Source organism: Lactuca serriola, chromosome 9 (genome assembly GCF_051521515.1).
Source record: "Lactuca serriola cultivar US96UC23 chromosome 9, Lser_US96UC23_V15, whole genome shotgun sequence".
Taxonomy (NCBI): domain Eukaryota; kingdom Viridiplantae; phylum Streptophyta; class Magnoliopsida; order Asterales; family Asteraceae; genus Lactuca; species Lactuca serriola.
In genome coordinates, this window is record NC_136416.1 from 97,259,621 (window position 1) to 97,270,514 (window position 10,894).

The 10,894-nt window shown below is 41.4% G+C and overlaps 1 non-coding gene across 1 annotated transcript; it reads left to right on the forward strand.

Annotated features, from left to right (window-relative positions):
* The first annotated feature begins 1,221 nt into the window (after nucleotides 1-1,221).
* Nucleotides 1,222-1,328, forward strand: LOC145077448 (small nucleolar RNA R71). The gene has a single exon (XR_013693192.1). It is a non-coding gene; the product is annotated as a small nucleolar RNA R71 (small nucleolar RNA).
* The last annotated feature ends 9,566 nt before the right edge of the window (nucleotides 1,329-10,894 follow it).

Below are 10,894 nucleotides of genomic sequence, written 5' to 3' on the forward strand. Positions count from 1 at the left end.
TTAACCTTCATTTTATTCCCAAACTCGCATGGAAGAGTGAGGCGTCCAGGATCCCCCATCTTTTCTGGTGTTTCTCCCAACATAGCTTTTGAAGTTTGCTCACTTAGAATCACTGTAGACTGCTTCTTTAATTGCCTTCGCGTATCTATCAAGTCTTGCAGTAATTTCTGGTTCTCGGGAGCTTTGGATAAGGTCTCAACAAAGGGAGTATTAATTGGAATCCCTTTTACATGCTTCACAAACTCTAAATGTTCCTTCTCCAGTTGACTAAGTGCTGTGCGGGTGGGAAATGGCATAGGTGGATGATAATCTGGAATAGGCTCAAAAGATTTTTGCTCAGACTTGCGCCACGTCGTGGCCAGAGGAGTGCCACGTCGTGGCGAGCCTGGTTTAGCATTTTCTCCATTTTCGATCCTTGATTTCTTGGGCTGCTGCGGTTCTTCTTCCAACGCCTCCAGGAACTCAGATATTGTATCTTCTTCAGTATCGATGGCCATCACGTGAGATTGGGCTTTTACTTCGGGATTCTTTGGGGACAATTTTTCATGAACTAAAGTGGCTAGTTGACCAAATTGTACTTCAAGGTTATGGATGGAGGCTTGCTGGTTCTTTATCAATGTTTGTTGTTCCATGATAGCGGAATCCGTGGCATCATGTCTCTTTTCTGAAGCCTCCATAAACTTCATCAAAATGGTCTCTAGGTCGGGTTTCTTCTCGATTGGTGGCTGCTCCTTTTGGTAAAAGCCTCGACCTGTCTGCCTATACTTCTCTTCTTTTTACTTCTTATACTCTTCATATGGCAGCCACTCCTTCTTCGGTTTCCTCCAGTCGTCATCAAACTTATCCCCACTAGTGTAGCACACTTGAGCTTTTCTGTTCCCAAACTCATCCACATTGCAGTCCTTGGTCAAGTGTGGACCACTGCATCGCTCGCACCCCACTCTTATGGCATGTATCGACTGGTCCATTTGTGTTATCCGGCGATCCATGTTATTTAGCATGGCCATGACAGCTGCAATTTCTTCCGTTTGGGCCCCTCCACCGCCTTTGCTTCCGTCTTGCCTCGGGTTATTGTATTCGTGGGAGTGTTTCGCGAATTCTTCAATTAGCTCCTTGACCTCCCTTGGATTTTTCTTTGTCAACGGTCCTTGAGAATCAAGGAGTTGTCTTGTCATCACATTGACCCCATCATAAAAGATTGACATCTCTTGCTGCACATTTAGGTCATGTTGCGGGCAATTTCTGAGTAAGCCCTTGTACCGCTCCCATGCTTCGTATAGTGACTCCCCCGGTTGTTGCTCAAAATTGGCTATCGCCTTCTTGAGTTTGGCTATCTTGGATGGCGGGTAGAACTGGTCCAGGAATTACTCACGCATTTGAGCCCAAGTGGTGATTGTACCCGGTGGGAGTGCTTTTAACCACTCCTTAGCAGCTCCTTTGAAAGTGATGGGAAGCATCCTAAGCAAGATTGTATTTCTGGTGACATTTGGGACATTGAAGTAATCCGCAATGTCGTTGACTTCGTCTAGATGCTTAAAAGCATCCTCATGATCCTTCCCGAAAAATGGGATGTCCTTCAGTGCTGTCAATATGTGTCCCTTCAGCTCGAATGTGGCAGTGGCAGGAATTGCGGGTTGGACTAAACCAGGACCCATATCTTCTCGGATCCGCTTCTTATATGCTCCCATGGACATTTCTTCAATTGCTGCCATCTCGTTCCTTGGCTCGTTCTCGGGTTCACTTGTGTGTTCTTCAAATTCTGGCTCGGTATCGTATTCGGACTCGGTTTGCACGGGTGTATGATCCAAATGCTCAAGATTGCCCTTGTGCTTCGCTGATGAACTTGACTCTCCTGTCTTCTTTCCCGACTTCTTAGAAAAGGCTGACTTTAATTTTTGCAAGGGCGTCTTTTTCTTGTGAAGTGCAGACTCGGGGTCTTCCAGTGGTGGCACCAAGTGTGTGTTTGAGCTTCTGGTCATGAACTCCTACAACTTGCTAAACTAAAACGTAAAACTGAACTAAAATAAGAAAAACTAACTACAAACTAAAATTTTAAAAAATTTTGTCTGTCCACGTCGTGGCAAGTATGTGGCCACATCGTGGACTCTGTGATTAACAGAAAATTTTTATTTTGCTAAAAAATTAACTTTTTGTGGCTTTGACTCCACAAGAAGGATCGATTAATTTAATGCAAATAAATAAGCTAAAAACTAAGCCGTTCCCCGAAAACGGCGCCAAAAACTTGATGTGCACAAAAGTACCACTAATTTTAATATTTATAACCTAACAAACTTAACTATCTATGCACTTATAGGCAGTGTACCTAGTCAGATTACAGTATAGCTTAGGTAAGTCGGGTGTCGATCATAGGGAACGGTGTTCTAATTAATTTACTTACTATTAAATTAACCTAATTTATTTAACAAGTTTAATAAGGGGTTTTATCTGGTTTTACAAGATCAGATGAACTTAAATCAAATTCAATAAATAAAAACACACTCTTGTTTAGTTTGAATCCACTTCTCCCTTATGACTAGCTAACGATTACGGATTACTAAGTTGGTTTTTAATTATATTAGTAATTTAGTTCTATCTTACCAATACTTAACTAATTCATGTCAAACCATGTATGTTCACACATAATTAAACACATAACTAATTATAGATGTAAATATGCTATGTAAGATTTGTTGTATAAACGCAATTATGATCACAATTCACGTTCTCTAGCACAGCTAAACTTTATTTATTCTAATTACTAACTAAGATTGGTTAATCCTAGCTCTAACAATTCAATGTTCACTACATTATTAGGTAAACAGGTTCATGCAGTTTAATGGTCACTAAGCTACACAGAACATGCAATTAAGCAATTAGATAAACAAATATTAACATGCTAGGTTATACAAATCAAACACAAGCAAATTTTTACCAACTAAGCTCAATCCATAATCATATAACTATTTATAAGTTTAAAGCTTCATCTAGCTAAACAAGAGTAGCCAGATTCAGCTGCTCATCATAGTAATTAAACTAACACAGCTAAAACTAATAAAAGACATGTTCTAAAAATAAACCGTTACTTCTTTTGGTGTTGAAAACCCTCTCCCAGAACCTCTCTTTCGTTCTTATTCGTCTCCTGGAACTCTTTTTCTTCTGCCAAAAGTCTCCCTTTTCGTAATAATCAGGAGGACTTATATAATCCTCAAAAACCCGCGCCACGTCGTGGCCAGGTTGCGCCATGTCGTGGGCTTCAAGCAATCCGTATCCTTCAAGGAAATCCTCCGCGTCGCGATGTTTATCTTCTGGAATACCCGTGCCACGTCGTGGGCTTCATCGCCACGTCGTGAATTTAGCTCTTATCGTGAATTTATTATTTTCTTGTCTTCCAAGCCTCCCATGTTCCCCATTTTGTCACCTTTGGTCCCTCTCTTCGAAAATCCTTTGTATTGACTGAAAATAACAATTTAAACTCATAAGTATCATTATTCTAAACATATTATCAATTTATTAATAAAAGTGTACTTAAATACTGCCTAAAAATAAGTATAAATATGGCAATATCAGTATGTAGGGTGAAGATAGAGTTCGGAACCCCTAGAGGGCTAGAACAGTATGCATGGGAGAGTTTTCTGGAGGGATAACGCGGGATGATGAATGCTAGTTGAGCGGTCCGGATAGACTGAAGGCCGGTGGGTGTACCAGTCAGGTCGAAGGCTCAGAGAACGGTCCAGACAGGTTGAAGGCCCTGAAGGGCGGTCCAGACATGTTGAAGGTTCTGAGAGTGGTCCAGATGGGCTGAAGGCCTGGTAAGGCGGTCCAATCATGCTGAAGACTCTGCATGTGTTGATAGATCTGCATGAGGATATGGGATGAGTATGTCGCGATGTGATAGCATCAGAAGGTCTGGCCTCGAATATCGATAATGATTAGTGGAGGTAGTGCATGGACTCGAGAGTCCTTGCGAGCGGATTTAGAGTATGTGTTGTGCATGGGATAACGGTTATACTATAAGGAAATGGTGTAGTATTGGGTGAGCACCGTGGCACTTGTGGTAGTGTCAAGGCAGCCAAGTGGTTTTCCTTGGTAAGGAAAGGGAAAAGAATGTAGCTTCGAGAGGGAGTCTAAGTTCACAGAAGTGAAAGCAGTAGTGCGGAGTTATGATTGGGGTGTTCCAATTATGGTCATTGAGCAGCGTGTTGCGGCAGCGGTATGGAATCACATCCGGATTGGATGTATGCTGAGGTCACGGAAGGAATTCCGAGGGAGTAGAGCCAAGAGGCTTGGAAGGGATGAAGGGATGGAGTCTTGGATTCCCAGCTTGATTTTAATCAAGGAATTGTGTATGTAGTAGTAATTCATCCTGGGGGATGTTTGGAGGTGTCGTCAGTGTGTCGGGTCTTCCCTACCCGAGGATGCTAGAGCCAGTTCAACATGTGTATGTGATTGCGGAGGAGAACTCATGGGAGTTGCGCTGAAGCTGAAGGATGTGTCATCCTGTCAACGTGGAGTGGATAAAGTTGGGCTCAGATCAGGATTCCGGTGGTTCAGGGTTATTTCTAACTCGTATGGGTCAAGTGATTTTTGTGATTTGGAGCGAGTGAAGTATCATGGAGTGGTACTCGGTTGATAAGTGTGGTTATCTGAGGATGAGGCCAGTGGCCGGCTTGAGGCGGTGGTCAGAACACCGCAGGGGAAGAGTTGGGTTTCGGTGGTTGTGTTTTGAGGAACCTGGTCTGGTTAATGCCAGGAGGTGCATTGCGAGAGTAATTCTGGAGTTGTGTTGCTGCAGGCTTTGAGGACGAAGTCTAATTTAAGTGGGCGAGAATTGTAACATCCCGAGTTTAGGAGTGCAAGTTCAGTCTTCAAAGTGTAAATGTGAAAGGGAAACTCGACGAGTAGGATCGCGACTCTGGTCGCGTGTTAAGTGGCCAACTCGGCGAGTCGTCGGCTGGACTCGGTGAGTTGGTGCTGAGTGGAGAAAACCCTAATTTCGGAGGATGAGCCCTATTTAAAGGACATTATAACCTCTCCCCAGCCTCTTCACCCTCTCTTGAAGTCCAGAAACCCTAGAATCGTGTATAACCTCCATTGATGAAGAATTAGAGCTTGGGAAGAGAACTTGAGAAGAAGAAGGTTGAAGATTAAGAGACTAGCATCTGGATATTATTGTAGATCAGGGATCTACTCCTCCTTTGGATCATTTCTGAGGTAACAATCTGTTACCTTGAGTTTCCTTCTTCTTGATTTGTTCTTAGTTGCTATTTTGGGGATTATGGCTTGGGTGAATTCAATTGCAAGTTTAGAAGCTAGATCTGAAGTTGAAACTTCAGATCCAAGCTGGTAATGATCCTATTTGTTGTAAAGGTCCTCCTCAAGAATGGTGATGAAGCCCTTTTGTCCCAAACCCAAACCCTAGAGTGTAAAATGCTTAGATCTACTTGGATTCACGTAAAGTTTACCACTTTACGTGATGGATGGCTTGTGTAAGAGTAGATCTACGGATTTGAGACCCTGCATGGCTTGGAAAGCCTCTGTATGGGTTATGAGCTAGTGGCACTCGACGAGTCACATGGGTGTACTCGGCGAGTTGCTTGAAGATGGGCAGGAACTCGGCGAGTTGGAAGAACAACTCGGCGAGTTGGTTGAAGATATCCTTGGACATGGTGAGTCTGTTCTTGGACTCGACGAGTCTGGTCGTGAGGTCCTAACCTTCTTCTGGTTGAGCCATGAATCGGCGAGTCAAGGGAGGACTCGGTGAGTTGAGTGCGAGGGGACTCAGAGTTGTGGGACTCGACGAGTCTCAAGGTGACTCGGCGAGTTGAGTCGCGGATTGGGGAAGTTCTGAGCATGGGGACTCGACGAGTCATCGGGTTGACTCGGCGAGTAGAGTCAGTCAGGAGATTGACTTTGACCAAGGGTTGACCAGTTGACTTCCAGGGGCATTTTGGTAATTGTTGGCTTTTGTTTTGAGTTCAGTGTTGGTTTCGGCTAGTGGTGGAGATCGTGTTAGTGGTCGGAGCATCTTGGTCTTATCTTTTCAGTCGGCACTTGCGAGGTGAGTTATCCTCACTATATCGACAGGGTCTACGGCACCAAGGCCAGCCCTTTATCGGATTGTGATGCGGTATTGTTGTTATGTTATTGTTTTGCTAGGTTTGCATCTTGGTAGTTAGGATGGTATATGTTAGAAACCTGGCTAAGGTCGGTATCCTGGTATATAGCATGATGCTATGCTAGTGACCGGTTAGGTCGGTATCCTGGTTAGGATGATGTTATGCTATGTGATCTGCTTGATCGGTTTGATTGGATGTGAATTGTTATATGATTGAATGTTTATGTGCACATGGTTGTTGGACTGGGGTTGGGTTGAGGCGGGTCCTGCTTTGTGCTGTAGGCCAACATACCCAGGGTGGACCGGTTATCCCGAAGGCCCAACGAGCGGTCCGGATAGGCTGTAGGCCTCAAGAGGGCGGACCAAACGTGCCGAGGCTCGGAGAGTGGACCAGGCCGATTGAAGGCCCAGTGCGGGCAGACCAGTCATACTATAGACTCTGAGAGTGGACCAGGTGGATTGAAGGCCTAGTGCGGGCAGACCAATCAGACTGTAGACTCGATGTATGTGGCTGGACTCAGAGGGTGGACCAGGTGGACTGAAGGCCGGTGCAGCGGACTAGTCACACAGTAGACCCGAAGTGCATGGCTGTTCTGTGTTCTATTATGATATAGCATGTTGTGCGTGTATGGTATATGTGGTTTTTATTTTGGGGGTATCTCACTAAGCTTTCGGGCTTACAGTTGTGGTTTAATGTTTTTCAGGTTCTTCTGGAGACCGTGGCAAGGCAAAGGCGTGATCGCACCGCTCCTCATGATTATGTTTTATGATGTGGTTCTGGGAAGAATCTGATAATAATTGTATTGAAAACATTTTTGTAATAACTTAATGAAACTGGGTTGTTTTTGAAAAGTTTAAATTGGTTGAATTTTTTAGAGCGTTACAGCTTCAGTACCTTACACTTGTTTAGACTGCCTTTTATCACTCATACTTAATATCACTTCCCAAATAACACCTACAAACAAAAAACTATAAAGTCATATTTTTGGATCTTTGTTTTATAACTTTTTTTTTTGTATTTTGATTTCTCCCCCTAAATTTGTGCATTGGAGAGAAAGGAAATGAAAATAAAGTGAAATAAAATAAAATGTGCAAATTTAAACAAAACAAAAAAAAATTAGTCTTCAAAACGAATCATCTTTATAAAGCCCACAAGCACATCAAATCGAGATTTACTGAAGGGTTTGCTAAACAGGTCCGCCACATTATTATCAGTGTGGACCTTCTCCAAACGAATAAGCTTGCGCTCATAACAATCTTGGATAAAATGAATTTTAATATCAATGTGCTTGGTTTTGAAACACTGAACAAAATTTTTAGCAATTTGAATAGCAACATCATTATCACAAAATATTGAGGTGTCAAGAAAGTTCAAACCATAATCCAACAATTAGTGTTGTATCCTGATAACCTGTGAGCAAAATGTTGATACAACGACATACTCAGCCTCAGTTGTCGAGGTTGACACAGTTTGATGTTTCTTGCACTGCCAAGACACCAATCTCTCCCTCAAAAACTGACATCTGCCTGAAGTTGATTTCCTGTTAAAATCACAACCTCCATAATTGCTGTCAGTGAAAGCATATGGGTCAAATTCAGGAGTCTTAGGATACCATAGCCCCAATTTAGGGCTACCTTTGAGGTATCAAAAGATCCTTTTAACAGTAATCATATGAGAGAGTTTAGGATTAGCCTGATATCTATCACATTGACAGACAGCGAACATAATGTCTGGTTTGCTAGCAGTCAAATACATAAGAGATCCGATCATCGATCAATATTCGGTTTGATCTACAATTTTCTCCTTCTGGATTCGGTCCCAGTAGGGGTCTTTCAGCCATGGGTATAGAGGCAGGTTTAGAATCTTTGAACCCGAACTTATCAAGCATATTCTCCACATATTTTCCCTGATGTAGCATGATTTCAGATGAATCTTGACGAACTTGTAATCCCAGAAACATCGTCATTTCACCAAGTGAGCTCATTTCAAATCTCTTCTTCATGAATTCTTCAAATTCTTTGCACAACACAGGACTTGTCGACCCAAAGATGATGTAATCCACATAGACCTGGACGATAATCAAGTCTTTATCAATTTTCTTTATGAACAACGTCTGATCCATGATGTCTCTTGTGTGCCCATGCTCCAACATATGACTTGTCAGGGTAGCATACCAAGCTCTAGGAGTCTGATGTAACCCATACAAAGCCTTATCTAATTTGTAGACATGATTTGGAAATTTTGGATTGACAAACCCCGGGGTTGATCAACATACACAACTCCATATAAAAAGGCGGTCTTGACGTCCATTTGATAAACAATAAACCCCATGTAGGAAGCATATGCCAAGAAGATACGAATAGCTTCTAAGCGAGCCACATGAACATACACCTCAATGATAATTGAAACACCTAAGCTTGCCTCTGCTGAACCCTACCTTCTTATCCCCATTCATACTCCAATTATTCTTTCTTGTCTTCTTAGAAAACTACTTAGCCCTAAACACAACCATTGCAATTTGCCAGGTGATATCCATTTCTTCCACATCTTCTGGATGATTTTGATCAAGATCTGCAAATGAGATTTGAGGAGGTAAGTCTCTTGCCAAGAAGGCATTATAACAATTCACAAGACTAGAAGCTAATGCCATGTTTTCTTTAGCTTCATTGGGAGTTGAAATTATGGCAAGAGTTTTTGAGGAAGCAGAATGTTGATAAGGCATAATAGGAGGAATAACATGAGTTTGTGTAGTTTGTGGAATAAGGAATGATGAAAAAGCATTGTTTGACGAAATTCCCAGGTTTGCTGTGGAGTAGGAATTCACATGATTTATCTCATGTTGCTTATCATCCAAATCACAGACCTTGATGATAATCATAGTCTCAGCAAGAGAGAGCCATTAAGATCCCTGGTCTTCTTAATGGCATAAACATTCATGTACCATGATTTGGGAAGAGAGTTTAACAGCTTCTTGTTTATCTTAGAGTGAGGTAATGAGATTCCTGCAGTACTCATTTCAGTAGTAAGAGTGATGAATCGATACAGTTGAGCTTCAAGAGTGTCCCCAAGAATGTGGTTAAACATATTGAACTTTTGACGAAGCATATCCTACCTGCTCTGTTTCATTTCATCGTTTCCCTCATAAACTTCTATCAAAGCTTCCCAAAGAGCCTTTGCAAAATCATATTCCCTGAATCCTTGAGCATTGTCAAGAGACAATGCCATGGTCAAAGTTGCAAGCGCCTTTTCTTGTTCCTCAATCTTCTCAAAGTCCGCAGTAGTGTAATTCTCCACATCTTTGTCAATTACTGTACTATTTTCCAGTGTTGTGGTAATTTTAACCGGACCTCTAAGGATGCTTCTCCATATCTTAAAATATTTTATCTTAGTGTGTTTTTCAATCCTGTACTTCCATTCTGGAAACCCATTAGCTGATAAAAGACGTGGAATTCTTGTAGTGGTTCCCATAGTTAAATCTAATTCTTGATGTAAGGTGTTGTGGTGAGGTTCCATTTATGATAATTTTTATTTTTTAATTGATTAAAATTCTAGAAATTAACAATGTCCAACCGAAAACAATATCCAACCGATGAACACAAAGAACACAATAGCTAGTAGATGAAAAACCAATTTCTAATAACAAACTCAACCAGTTTTTGATCAAAAAAGCTTAGATCAATTGAAAACAACCAAATTCGATCTTGATGAACTTGAACACAATTAACACTAGATTGGCTCTGATACCAATTGTAAGTCCTAAAACATGAGCCAACTAGTGATCAGTCGAAATCACTAAGCAAATGATGAATCAAAGCAAAATAAATCAAGAAGAAGAAGCGAAATCAATCCAATGCACACGATTATATTTTCAAGAAATCGTCTAGTACAATGGAGCCTTCACAATGCTATGATCGAAAACTACTAGCCCTATAACCAACCATATAAGTCTACTAATATAGGGAACAAGGACACCCTAAACCGAAAACACCATAGGACTGAAATCAAGACTGATTTCGCTCCAACCAACCGAAAACCCAAATTAATTCCTAAACAAATAATAATAAAGCCTATAATATATAGCCTAGCACAAACCAACAAAATAGGACCTAACAAGAAAGACACTTTTGGTTCTTTGAATTAAAATGATCATTTCTAAGTTTGTCCAAATTTAGATAATTGAAAATATAAAAGGATTTGGAGGGAACATAAAGAGTTGCAAAGACATTAAAAGACAATGGTCCATGTTTACGCCAAGAATACCTCACGCAAATGTTTTTAGTTTTGCACGCTTCCAAAAAACAAACACTCTGCGAGGGCAAATGTCTGTGTGTGGTCTGTGCAGTGCCAACAGAAGTGGTGGCACATATGTGCAGAAAAAAACAAACAACCCCTTACATAGTTACATAATGGGAAGGGAGATATATTTGAGATTATCAATACAACGATTATGGTGGCTTCTTCTGAACACCCAATCGAGTTTCAAATTAAGAGACACAAGATTACTCAGACTCTTTTCTCCAGTGAGTTGATCAATCTCTTTGAATACGATAAGCATAAGAAAGTAGCCCTAAGGTGACCCCTCTTGAAACCAAATAAGAAACAAAAACAGTTGCGGAAGCGTCACTTTTGTTCTGACCGTAGAACAAGGGCCGAGAATGAAGAAACATCTATGGAAAGCTAACGATGGTGATCAAACAGCCGTTGAATATAGAAACAAAGTTCCAAATTCCAAAGGGTCCAGTTACTCATGAAAATAAAGTTAACAATCTTTCGGATAG